Genomic DNA, 14,322 nt, shown 5'->3' with positions numbered 1-14,322 from the left:
CTTAATTTTCTATTGTTTGTTTTCTATTGCCTTTCATTCTGTTATCTTTGTGTTTGTTTTATACCCTCCAATTCCTCTTGATCGATTTTTATCTCACTCTGGCCACATACTGTATGACCGAGCTACATCAAACTACATAATCCATTCCTGATAACTCATAAATATCAAAGTCTCCATGGCAACTCAATAAAGACACAGAGATCCATTTCTGTGTGACTCACAGTTCAAGAAATGTGCATCTAAAACATTACAGATGCTGTGCAGTGAAGACAATGGCGGCCACCTGACACTAAATTAGATGTTACTCCTGTCCATTCCATATATAAGCACTGTAAAAAATGAAACTGCATTTTATCCAGCCTATAGGGGTTTTTAAGTCACAGGTAATACGAAATGTGAATTATGTTGCATCTACATAAAAATGCATGTTAGACCAATAATATTCCCAAAAATGTTGTCTCAACTAGCCTAACACAGTTGTCTAAATGAACAATTTCATATTGAACAATGTTGCTGATTTGCAAGTTCCCAGCATGCATTGCAACATGAATAAAATATGAGGTTTTTGCTGACTTTATTTATGCTGCTATTGTTGTTTTTTGTTGCCACTGTTAGTCAGTTGTTGTGTGGTGATGTTAGGAGCTCCACTTTTAACTTAATGAGGTTTCTTGATTGTCACCATTTTTGAGGTTTGTGTGATAAAGGTTCAGGTCTATTGTGTGTCTTTACTGTATGTCAATTGCATGTATTGTACTGCCTTGCAAGACATAAATCTATTCAGAGGCAAAGATTGCAGGTAACTTAATATAAAAGTAGTTGGAATGGTGACAAAATGAAAGTTCTTGTATTACGAATTGATAATTGGCTGATCAAGAAATTATTATTTGTCTCAACAAGAATTTTTGCATTTGGAGAACAAACAAATTCACATTGACTAAACAAAGCAATGTTACTGAGAACAATTATTAAGACAGTTGTTGAAAGAACTCTTACTGCATCATGTTGCCTTGATGATGATCACTGACTGTTTGTGCATCCGAATTGCTTTGTTTTAAAGCTGCCCGTAACTACTTCTCTAGGATCGGTTTGCATCCGAACAGCTCTGTGTTAAAGCATTTAACATTCAACATTCGGCTGAGTGAAATGCAATTGATTCATGTGTAAATACACACTGCATTAAAAAAAAATCAGTAAAGCAGAGGGATTATAAGACTAGTATTCCACTGGCCACGGCATGATATACAGGGTGAAATACTCGCTTAATTCACTGACTTATGCAGCCAAACTGCTCCGTGTTACAGCTCCCCGTAACTGGGAGAATGGGATGAGCTCTGACTCTGGATCAGCAGCTGCAAGCAACAAACTACATGGTTTGTGTACGCAGACAAAACGTCTTAATTTCTTAAATATTAGACATTTTTGTTCTATAATAAACAAGTAATCTGATTTGTAAAATAAAGTTTTGAAGACATTTTGGTAGCATTAAAAATGATTCCATTCAAGTTGTATCAACATGCACGTTTGCAGTTGTATGTGATCAACTAGTGCCATCTGTACGCACCGTGGGTCAGCTCAAAACAAGTTTGCTCAACAATTATTTTACAGTGCAGCATTATAGAGTTATATATGTGCCAAAAGTCTGCATACGTTAAATTTTATTTTGAGTGTGCAAAATGATATTTTGAGAACATAAAAATGATCTGTGCACGCAAGATGATATTTTGAGCAGTGTTGCGTTACTTTTAAAAGTAACTCGTTAGAGGGGGCCTGGGTAGCTCAGCGAGTATTGACACTCTCTACCACCCCTGAGTCATGAGTTCGAATCTAGGGCGTGCTGAGTGACTCCAGCCAGGTCTCCTAAGCAACCAAATTGGCCCAGTTGCTAGGGAGGGTAGAGTCACATGGGGTAACCTTCTCGTGGTTGCTATAATGTGTGGTTCTCGCTCTCGGTGGGGCGCGTGGTGAGTTGTGCACGGATGCTACTGAGAATAGCCTGAAGCCTCCACACGCACTACATCTCTGCGGTAAAGCGCTCAACAAGCCATGTGATAAGATGCGCGGACTGACAGTCTCAGATGCAGAGGCAACTGAGATTCGTCCTCTGCCATCCAGATTGAGGCACGTCACTATGCCACCACAAGGACTTAGAGCACATTGGGAACTGGGCATTCCAAATTGGGGAGAAAAGGGCAGAAAAAATAAAAAAAAAGTAACTCGTTAGAATATTGCATTACACCTTAAAAAAGTAACTAAATTAATTAAAAAGTTACTTTTTATTGAAAGTAAAGCATTACATTACTTTTGCGTTACTTTTGCATTACTTTTTTCTCACCATCACTCTCTCTTCTACTGTGCATTCAATACAAATACAAGAGATATGTAGAGACATTACAGGTCATGCTAGCTACTGTACAATACTCATGTCAAATCAACATACACTATATTGCCAAAAGTATTCTCTCACCCATCCAAATAATTGAATTCAGGTGTTCCAATCACTTCCATGGCCACAGGTGTATAAAATGAAGCACCTTGGCATGCAGACTGCTTCTACAAACATTTGTGAAAGAATGGGCCGCTCTCAGGAGCTCAGTGAATTCCAGCGTGGTACTGTGATAGGATGACACCTGTGCAACAAGTCCAGTCGTGAAATTTCCTCGCTACTAAATATTCCACAGTCAACTGTCAGTGGTATTATAACAAAGTGGAAGCGATTGGGAATGACAGCAACTCAGCCACGAAGTGGTAGGCCACGTAAAATGACAGAGCAGGGTCAGCGAATGCTGAGGCGCATAGTGCGCAGAGGTCGCCAACTTTCTGCAGAGTCAATCGCTACAGACCTCCAAAGTTCATGTGGCCTTCAGATTAGCTCAAGAACAGTGCATAGAGAGCTTCATGGAATGGGTTTCCATGGCCGAGCAGCTGCATCCAAGCCATACATCACCAAGTGCAATGCAAAGCGTCGGATGCAGTGGTGTAAAGCACGCCGCCACTGGACTCTAGAGCAGTGGAGACGCGTTCTCTGGAGTGACAATCTGATGGACGAGTCTGGGTTTGGCGGTTGCCAGGAGAACGGTACTTGTCTGACTGCATTGTGCCAACTGTGAAGTTTGGTGGAGGGGGGATTATGGTGTGGGGTTGTTTTTCAGGAGCTGGGCTTGGCCCCTTAGTTCCAGTGAAAGGAACTCTGAATGCTTCAGCATACCAAGAGATTTTGGACAATTCCATGCTCCCAACTTTGTGGGAACAGTTTGGGGATGGCTCCTTCCTGTTCCAACATGACTGCACACCAGTGCACAAAGCAAGGTCCATAAAGACATGGATGAGCGAGTTTGGTGTGGAAGAACTTGACTGGCCTGCACAGAGTCCTGACCTCAACCCGATAGAGCACCTTTGGGATGAATTAGTGCGAAGACTGCGAGCCAGGCCTTCTCGTCCAACATCAGTGTCTGACCTCACAAATGTGCTTCTGGAAGAATGGTCAAAAATTCCCATAAACACACTCCTAAACCTTGTAGAAAGCCTTCCCAGAAGAGTTGAAGCTGTTATAGCTGCAAAGGGTGGGCCGACGTCATATTAAACCCTATGGATTAAGAATGGGATGTCACTTAAGTTCATATGCGTCTAAAGGCAGATGAGTGAATACTTTTGGCAATATAGTGTACTAAACAAACAGATATTTAGAAAGTCTACAATCAGTAGGTCTTCACGTCATATATATAATAAAGACTCAATAACTGGCATATGCATGATTTATTTTTCCATCGACATGGCAGCCAACATAAATAATGACGAATAACCACTGCCTTACCTAAAGCAGCAAAGTCCAACACTTAAACCTGCATCATATATGTCATCATATGCGGTTGCCCATTGACAATGCCAGGGTCAACTTGAAGTTTTTCAGAAGTCAGGATAAAATTCAGTGGGGAATGCCAACCTAACATGTTCAAGGAATAAGTCTGATGAATAAATGAATATTTTTCACTTGTCATCTCAGTGCATGCATTTTTTGAACTGATCCACGGTGCGTACAGACGGCACTGGTTGATTGCATACAACTGCAAATGTGCATGTTGATACAACTTGAATGGAATCGTTTTTAATGCTACCAAAATGTCTTCAAATCTTTATTTCACAAATCAAATTTCTTGTTTATTCTAGAACAAAAATGTCTAATATTTTAAGAAATTAAGACATTTTGTCTGCGTACACAAACCATGTAGTATGTTGCTCACAGCTGCTGATCCAGAGTCAGAGCTCATCCCATTCTCCCAGCTAAGGGGAGCTGTAACACGGAGCAGTTTGGCTGCACAAGTCAGTGAATTGAGCGAGTATTTCACCCTGTATATCATGCTGTGGCCAGTAGAATACTAGTCTTATAATCCCTCTGCTTAAACGCGTTTACTGATTTTTTTTTTTAATGCAGTGTGTATTTACACATGAATCAATTGCATTTCACTCAACCGAATGTTGAATGTTAAATGCTTTAACACAGAGCTGTTCAGATCCAAACTGATCCTAGCGAAGTAGTAATGGGCAGCTTTAAAACAAAGCAATTTGGATGCACAAACAGTCAGCGATCATTCCACATTGTATGTATCTGTATAATCATGTCGGGAAGACTTCTCCGGCTTATGCCTGTGCTATATTATACCACGAAAATGTGTGTTTACACACTTTTAAATGCAGCCTACATGAATCAATCGTGAGAATCAAAGTATCACTTACCCGAATGTTACATTTTTGACAAAATGTTGCCTTATGAGAACACATTTCTTAACTCTCACTGTGATTGTCATGACAATGGCAAAGTTTATGACGGCTGCTTATTTAAGCTCCAGTGCACAAAAAAATCCACCGCTGATGAATACAACTAGATTCCACTGAAGCGTTCAGATTTACATTCCTTTACCAGCAATATTTTGCCATTTTTAAACATAAATCTCAGGGTGGGCTAAAAGAAGACTTATTGTGCTCTGCCCATCGCTGATAAGCTTGGCTCATACTCTCTAGAACTACAATACCTATCATGCACACACATACTAAGACTTTATTGCAGCAGCCATATCACCCTGTTGCTCAAGACTGTTTGCCCACTGAAGCTAAGCAGGCTTGAGCCTGGTTGGTACCTGGATGGGAGACCTCCTGGGGAAAACTAAGGTTGCTGCTGGAAGAGGTATTAGAGAGGCCAGCAGGGGGTGCTCACCTGGCAGTCTGTATGGGTCCAAATGCCCCAGTACAGTGATGGAGACACTGTACTGTAAAAAGACACTGTCCTTCAGATGAGACGTTAAACTGAGGTTCTGACTCTCTATGGTCATTAAAAATCCCAGGGCACTTCTTGTAAAGAGTAGGGGTGTAACCCTGATGTCCTGGCCAAATTCCCCCCATTGGCTTCTATCAATCATGGCCTCCTAATTATCCCCATCCATTAATTGGCTCTATAACTCTACTCTCTGCTCTCCACCAATAGCTGGTGTGTGCTGAGTGTTTTGGTGCACTATGGCTGCTGTCACATCATCCAGGTGGAAGCTGCACACTTGTGGTTGTTGAGGAGAGTCCCCTGTTCACTGTGTGAAGTGCTTTGAGTGTAGTGCCAGAAAAGCGCTATATAAATGTAACATTCATTCACTGAAAATCTCTAGTAAGCCTCCCACTCTCTAGATATACAATGCCCATCGTGCCCTTCCTTGAAGTTTGCACAGTTTTACTCCTGATTTATCACAACACGGCGAAAGGTGTACAAAAGCAACGCATTACTTATTTTTAAAAATAACTCAGATATTATGGTATAAAAAAAAATATTGTGTTACTTTACTCATTACTCGAAAAGCACAAGATGTTATTTTGAGTGCACAAATGTTATTTTGTCCACGCTTGAACATCTTTTTTTAGATTAATAAATTTTTTTGCATGTGCAAGATCTCACTCATTCTTTCTCCTCGTATGCCCTCTGTGTGCGCTCGGAACTTTAGACTGCTTTTTTGCTTTTCCAACCATATTCCAACAACTCCAGCCTCCTGGGTCTGGATTGGCTATTAGAAGCTGCTTACAAGCGCTCTGCAATTGGACACTTGAGGTAGCTACAACAACCATGAACATCTCAGTGTAAATGTAGCAGAAGAGTCAACAAGCACAATGCTCTGGAGGTCACGTGATGCCATGCAAGAAGCAGACGTGTGAGCGATGAGCTCTGCGCACTTTGCTAAATTTGTAATTATTTTCATGTTATAATCTGGTGAAATTTGATACACCCAGTTACACATTTGCTCTTTGAGGCAAAACATGGCAAAGAAGTCAAAATCCTCAGGCTCTGGAGACATTAAAAGACACTTATGTGTTCAGGATGAAAGCCCCAACAGGTCTACAGATCGGGGACTCGATTTGGATGGCGCGGCGGGAGAAGAGGTCCAGCGTCAGTTGTCCAACATGTCAGTGATGTTGACGAAGGTTCTTGCTGACTTGGAGGATCTCGCTGTAATACGTCAATCGATTACGGCGATGGAAATAAAATTCTCTGAGATAGTTACAAGAATGACTGATGTTGAGAGACGAATATTTCTCGAATCTTCGGAGAGGGAATTAACCGCTAATCCACCCGCGACCAAAGTTGATTTGGAACATCTCCTTGAAAAGCTTGAAGATCTTGAGAATAGAAGCCACAGGAATAACGTTCGAATTGTTAGAATTCCTGAGCATGAGGAGGGCAGAGATATGGTGAAATTCCTAGATGAGCTTTTCCCGAGTCTGCTCGACATAACAGGCCACAAGCTGGAAATCGAGTGAGCTCACAGAGTCCCAGCTCACAGATTTGCTGAGGGAGACAGGCCCCCGATCGATTCTGGCCAGATTTTTGAGATCATCCGATAAAGATCTTGTGTTGCGCCAGGCGAGGAGCAAAGGGAAGCTTTCTTGGAAGACCCATAATATTTTCTTGTTCCCAGACTTTGCGAGTTCGACAAGAGAGAAACGCGATCGGTTCAAGGAATGTAAGAAACTCTTACATCAGTGAAAGATCACTTTTGCTCTGATGTTTCCGGCCAAACTGAGAATAGAAATGAAGGACAGTCGCAAAGTATTTACATGTCCCAATCAGGCAATGTCTTTTATTGAATCGATGGGTGAGTAAACTGCGTTGGCTCCGCCGAGCGGCTGGAGCCTGTTTTGTGAATAACACTTTTCCTTAAGGAAACTTTTGCATTGATGGAAAATTACTTTTGCATTGATGGAAAATTACATTTGCGTTGAAGTTCCCAGCCAGTTTGAGAGTGGACACTATGGATGACTGCAAAATATCTACATGCTCACACAAAGGATGTCTTTTATAACATTGACGGATTGTGTAAGTCATGGTATATACTTTTATGCGGCCTCCGAGTGAATTGACTTGACCATCCGGGGAACCAGGATGCCGGTTTTGTTTCTTTTAATATTGGTTCTTCCTATCGGCTGGAGCTTGTTCTATTGAATAACACTCCTTTGGAACAGCTGTGGATTAATCTGTTTGTTCTTCGTGCTTATTCCTCCTGCTAACTGTAGTTTGTTTTGTTGAGCATTTTTACGGGACATTGGAATGATTACGTCATCTGCTGAACTCATAACAGCTGGCTCACTGAACATTTGTTTGTCTGTCTGAGGAATCTGAACGGTTTTCAGCTGGAATTTGTTTAAATTATTTATTTACTCACAAATTTGTGAGGCAAAATTGAGCAATCCATGGTCGTGGGTGTTCATGGACCTTTTGAGTTTAAAGGGATTGTCGCCGGTTGGCGCTTTCGTGTGCGGGGTTAATGCGCACGTTTTTCTTTGTTCTGTTTGTTTTGTTCAGGGGGAAGTTCAGGGTTTGATTGTTTCACTAATGGGGAATGTGGTCTGTATAATTTTGTTTTTGACACAATTTATTTTTTCTACTAAATCAAAATGTCAAATGTTAATATAAGTGTACTATCTCTCTCCACATGGAATGTAAATGGATTGGGGCACCCCATAAAAAGAAGGAAGGTTATTACTTTTCTTAAAAGTAAGAAAAATTATATAGTGTTTCTTCAAGAAACACATATCTCCCCGCAGGAAGCTGAAAAAATTGGGAAGATATGGGGTGGACATGTTTTTTTTAGTGCTAGCTCAAGTAAGAGCAAGGGAGTCATTATATTGATTAATAAACATCTACAATTGAAATGTCTCAAACAGACTAAAGATAAATTAGGGAGAGTCATTATTGTTTTAGCTGAAATTCAAGGGCAAAATTTGATTTTGGCTAATATTTACGCACCTAACGCTGATGATCAGGGCTTTTTTATAGATCTTGAAGGGATGCTGCGAGTCGCTGGCACCCCTCATGATAAAATATTGGGAGGAGACTTTCATCTTTTGATGGACTCAGTCCTTGATCACAGTGAAGCAAAAGTGTGTAAACCCCCTAGAGCAACACTGACGCTTCACAGGATGTGTAAAAATCTTGGTCTTCCGAATATTTGGAGACTTTTGAACCCATCTGGTAGGGACTATACATTTTTTTCATCAGTCCATAAGATTTATTCTAGATTAGATTTTTTTTTTTTTTTTTGATATCCAAATCCCTCATTTCATCTGTTGTTGATTGCTCAATTGGAAATATCTTAGTCTCAGATCATGCCCTGGTGAGTTTAGAGGTGTTGCCATATACAGAGAAAAATAAATCATATAGTTGGTGCCTTAATGTGTCCCTTTTGCAAAATCCTGATTTCCAACAAATGTTAAAGACTGAAATCAATGTTTATATGGAGACCAACTGGTCCTCAGTACCCTCTGTGGGCGTGGCTTGCCTACAGGCAAGGCTCCAGGGGAGTTTTTCTAATCTTATGCTACAGAACTGGCCCCACTTTTGTTAGAAGTTTATACGGAATCATTAAAGAACGGAAAGCATCCTCCAACCATGACACAAGCCCGGATCAGTCTGATTCTTAAAAAGGACAAAGATCCAAGCGAGTGTTAAAGTTACCGCCCAATTTCCCTGATCCAGTTAGATGTAAAAAATTTTGTTCAAAATTCTGGCTAATCGATTAAGTAAAGTTATGACATCACTTATACATATAGATCAGGTGGGGTTTATTCAAGGCCATAGCTCTTCTGATAACATTAGGCGTCTCATCAATATCATGTGGTCAGTAGCGAATGAACATTCTCCGGTCGCTGCCATCTCACTTGATGCCGAAAAGGCGTTTGATATGGTAGAATGGGATTATCTTTTTAAGATTTTGGAAATGTATGGGTTCGGTAGTACATTTATTGGTTGGATTATGTTACTTTATAGACACCCTGTAGCAGCGGTGCAAACAAACGGGTCAATTTCAGATTATTTTACTCTGGATAGGGGCACCTGGCAGGGTTGCCCTCTCTCCCCATTATTGTTCTGTTTTGCCCTGGAACAATTAGCAGCTGCGATAAGAAAGGAGGATGATTTTCCAGGGGTGACAGCGGGAGGTGTGGCGCATAATCGTCTGCTTAATGCAGATTATATTTTATTATTCGTCTCCGACTCTACTAGATCTATGCCTTGCCTCCACAGGATTATTAACTCCTTTTCCAAATTCTCAAGATACAAAGTCAGTTGGCCTAAATCCGAAGCTTTGGCTTTGACAGCGTACTGTCCAGTAAAGGCCTTCCAGCCGGGTGCCTCCCAGTGGCCCAAACAGGGAATTAAGTATTTGGGAATTTTATTCCCAGCAAATTTGTCTGATTTAGTCAGAGTTAATCTTGATCCCTTAATAAAAAGGTTTTCGAATGATGTAGACAGGTGGGCTTCATTAAACTTGTCGATGATTTGGAAGGTTAATGTTATTAAAATGAATTGTATTCCAAAATTCAACTACCTGCTACAGTCTCTCCCTGTAGATGTCCACCTCTCTTATTTCAAGCAATTTGATAGCATAGCGAAGTCCTTCATTTGAAATTTCAATAAGTTACATAGGCCGATTGACAAAGGTGGGTTAGGCCTACCCAAAATTTTGTGTTATTATGCATTCGGTTTTAGACATTTGGCTCATTGGTCGCTTCCACCTGAGAGAGCCCCTCCCTGGTTTTGTACTGAAAAGGAAGTTCTTGCCCCTATCTCGCCACTGCAAAGCCTTTCGATTAAACTAGCCGGAGAGGTTAAGTCGCACCCCGTTATTTTGCATTTGCACTCGATACGCTCAAAAGTGTCCAGAGTGTTTAATTCTGATATTTATTCATACGTAGCCTCGAGCATATTGTTGAACCCTAAAATATGTATTAATAAGTCCCCTTTCTGTTGGTCAGATTGGATTGTGAGGGGGGTTAATACACTTGGTGACCTATATGAGAGTGGAGTATTGAGATCTTTTGAAAATTTGATTAAACATTTTGGGATCCCCAGATCTCAATTTTATAAGTATTTACAGCTGTGCCACCTGCTCTGCTCTGTTTTTGGGAGTAGCATACACCCCCCTAGAATGGCAGATACTCTGGGAGTGGTGATTACTGCTTTTGGGAAGGGTCTTGAGGCATCAGTGTATTACTCCCTGTTAATTCACAGTCTGGGGGACAGAGCTTTAAATTCTCTCAAAAGATTATGGGAGGAAGATTTAAATTTGTTATTGGAGGAGGGAGTGTGGGCTAGGATTCTAAAAAACATCAAGTCTGCAACTAGAGATGCAGGGGTTCGCCTTATGCAATTTAAGATTTTGCATTGATCTTATTGGACCCCCTCTAGATTGTATAGGCTTGGTCTTAAGGACACCATCCATGTTTTTTTTTATCCATGTCTCCATGTCTCCAAGGAGATGGAGACACCATCCATGTTTTTGGGGGTGTCGTAAGATCCAAGAATTTTGGCTGAAGGTGCAAAGTTTTGTGTGTGATGTGTTGGGCACTCAGGTCTCGTTCTGCCCCAGACTCTGTATTTTGGGAGATAGGGAGTTCATGGATTTGGAGGATAAGTACATGAAGGACTGGGTTTTGACCAGTGTGATGATTGGTAGGCAGGTTATTTTGAGGAGTTGGAAGTCAGATGGTGCAACCTCGTTCCCGGAGTGGTGCGCAGAGATGGGGAGGGTGGCTGCCTTCGAGGAGGGGTTGAGCATAAGGATGGGGGTTAGGGATTCTTACAATAAGAAAAGGGGCAACTACTTAGCATTTTTGGGGGAATCTTGATTATTGTATTTTATTTTATTTTTTGTTATTGTTTTAGTTTTGTGTTTTTTTGTGTGTGTGTCTATATTCTATTGACCACAGGGGTGTTCGTGGGGTGGTCAGGGTGGGTGGGAGTTTGGTAGGGGGAGGGGATATAGTGGGGTTTAATGTTTAAAGTGTTTGATTCAATATATATATGTTGTTGTATTTTTTGTGTTAATTTATGAATCAATAAAAATGTTAATAACAAAAAAACAGGCACAATGCTCCAAGTTCAGTACATACTTTATATACTGTATGCAGTTATCATTACAAAAGATATTTACCCCATGGATTATAGACATATCAGGAATACTGTAAGTCTTAACATACTGTAATGTACGTTTTTCAAAATATAGTAGCCTGGGATCATTCCTATTTTTTAAAACGTTGCAGTCTCAAACAATTGAGGTTCAGTATACTGTACAATTATGTAACAGTTCGTATTTTTAGGGCAAGTGGAGGAGTCAGGAGGTAGAGGAAACAGTCAACATGAGTATTTTATTACTCTTCAGCGTTGTTCACACAACTCAAACAAAAGGGCACTCAGTGGCCTAGCAATCACACACAAATGAGTCAATAGTTCTTGTCGCACACACAGGAACAGTCTTTCTCTAGCCTCTCTTTCTGCTGACTGATGCACTTTGTCTGCCTTTTCAGGTCTCCCTCCACCATCACTATTATGAGAGACAGGTGTTAATGATAATGACAGCACAGGTGACAAGCCTTACCGCTCTCCCTTTCCTGCAGACGTTCACATGACCACGCCCCCATCCCAACATACCCCCACCGCCCGGCTCAGGCTGGGGCAACATCCGGCCTGCCAGCTCCCCCCCATTTCTGGAGAGAAAGTCAGCCACAGCCATCTGCACCCCCGTTCTGTGGATCACCTCGAATTTAAACAGCTGAAGTGCCAGGTACCAACGGATGATCCGCACGTTGGTATCTTTCATGCGGTGGAGCCATTGGAGTGGGCCGTGATCTGAGCAGAGGGTGAAGAGCCACCCCAGCAGGTAGTAGTGGAGGGTGAGGACAGCCCACTTGATCGCAAGACACTCCTTCTCAATGGTACTGTACTTTGTCTCCTTCAAGGAGAGCTTGTGACTTATGAACAGTACCGGCCATTCCTCCCCTCCCACGTTCTGTGAAAGCACCGCCCCCAGCCCCCTGTCGGATGCATCAGTCTGCAAAAAAATGGGAGAGACAAGTTAGGAGCATATAAAAGCGGCCCCCCACAAAGTGCAGACTTTACTTTTAGGAAAGCCTGTTGGCACGACTCTGTCCACTTGACCGGATCGGGGGCCCGCTTTCTAGTAAGATCAGTCAACGGGCTGGTGACCTCAGAGTAACTAGGCACAAACCTTCAGTGCGAATTCCCGTAGTCGAGTGCCCCTGTCATATAGTCAGCTTTGACGTTCCTGAGCTTGGAGCAAATTCTCCTGTGTTAATTGACCCAAAGTGTGGAGTTTTGCTCTAAGATAAATAACTTACTGAATTTCATTTTTACTGTTTGAAGGTCCCGCCTCCCAAGCTTCCAGCATCACGTTGAGCACGCCGCGCGGCCAATGCCCATACAGCAGCTCGAATGGGGAAAACCCTGTGGAGGCTTGTGAGACCTCTCGCACTGCAAATAACAGGGGTTCGAGCCACTTATCCCAATTTATAGCATCCTTGTGTACGAACTTATGAATCACATTTTTTAAGGTTTTATTAAATCGTTCCACCAACCCATCTGTTTGTGGGTGGTAAACACTGGTGTGAATCATTTTAATACCTTACAATTCATACAGTTCGCATAGTGTTCCTGACATAAATGTGCCTTGATCAGTGAGGATTTCTTTTGGAATCCCCACTCGGGAGATTATTCTGAAGAGTGCCTCCACAACACTACATGCTGAGATGTTGCGCAGGGGCACTGCTTCTGGATATTGCATTGCATAGTCCACCAGAACTAATACAAAGCAATACCCGCATGCAATCCGTTCTAATGGCCCGACGAGGTCCATGCCAATTCTTTCGAAGGGGACCTCGGTTAGCGGTAGAGGGTGCAATGGCACTTTTGGAGTGGCTGGTGGATTCACCGACTGACATTCACAGCACGCCGCACACCACTTGCGAACAAACAGGCCATTATTCGGCTAAGCGTTTTCTCGTGACCTAAATGGCCAGCTATTGGATTATGGTGAGCCGCCTGGAAGAGGGTTTCCCGACGGCTCTTTGGTACTAATAATTGGGTTGTGTTTTCTTTTGTTTGAGGGTCCTGCGTCACTCGATACAACCGTTCTTTAATAATTGAAAAATATGGGTATGGGAGTGCGACGTCAGGCTGGAGCTGTTGAACATCAATGACTCTCACTTGGTCAAACGCATGTTTGAGGGACTCATCACGTGACTGCTCTAGAGGGAAATCCCCTGAGGACAGGAATTCCCTCTCTTGTGCCATCTTGATGCAGAGCAGACGTAGATGGCTCTGGCACCACCTCCCCAGCCATAGCATCGCACGTCACACACCGAGACAACATTTTACAGGACCCATCCACACATATTTCCCTTAATAAATTGGTCGGGTGGCCATCTCCACACCTCGGCCGTCTTTTCAAATAAGTCGAGGTAGGCCTCGGGATCATCGCTCAGCCCCATCTTGATGAGGGTAACAAGGGTTATGGGCTCCAGGGTCGCAGTTGCAGCCCCCTCTCTGGCAGTCAGGCTCCAGAACGCCTGCCGATCCTCCGCATGGGCCTGGAGCAGGAGTTGGAAATGCTGTTACTGCTCCAGGCATAAATACATGAGGGCTTGATGTTGGTTCTGCTGGATGCTGGTGAGGGACTTGATTACTTCACCCAGTGGTGAAGGGTCCATGACAACGTTATCCTCCAAATCCTGGGTTTCTGCACCAGTTTAACAGAGTTCATATATTTAGGGCAAGTGGAGGAGTAAGGAGGCAGTGGAAACAGTCAACTTGAGTATTTTATTACTCTTCAGCGTCGTTCACAAAACTCAAACAAAAGGGCACTCAGTGGCCAAGTAATTACACACAAACGAGTCAATAGTTCTTGTCACGCACACACAGGAACAGTCTCTCTCTGGTCTCTCTTTCTGCAGACTGATGCACTTTGACAGTCTTTTCAGGTCTCCCTCCGCCATCACTAT

This window comes from Myxocyprinus asiaticus, chromosome 12 (assembly GCF_019703515.2).
Source record: "Myxocyprinus asiaticus isolate MX2 ecotype Aquarium Trade chromosome 12, UBuf_Myxa_2, whole genome shotgun sequence".
NCBI lineage: Eukaryota > Metazoa > Chordata > Actinopteri > Cypriniformes > Catostomidae > Myxocyprinus > Myxocyprinus asiaticus.
This window is presented reverse-complemented; position numbering follows the sequence as displayed.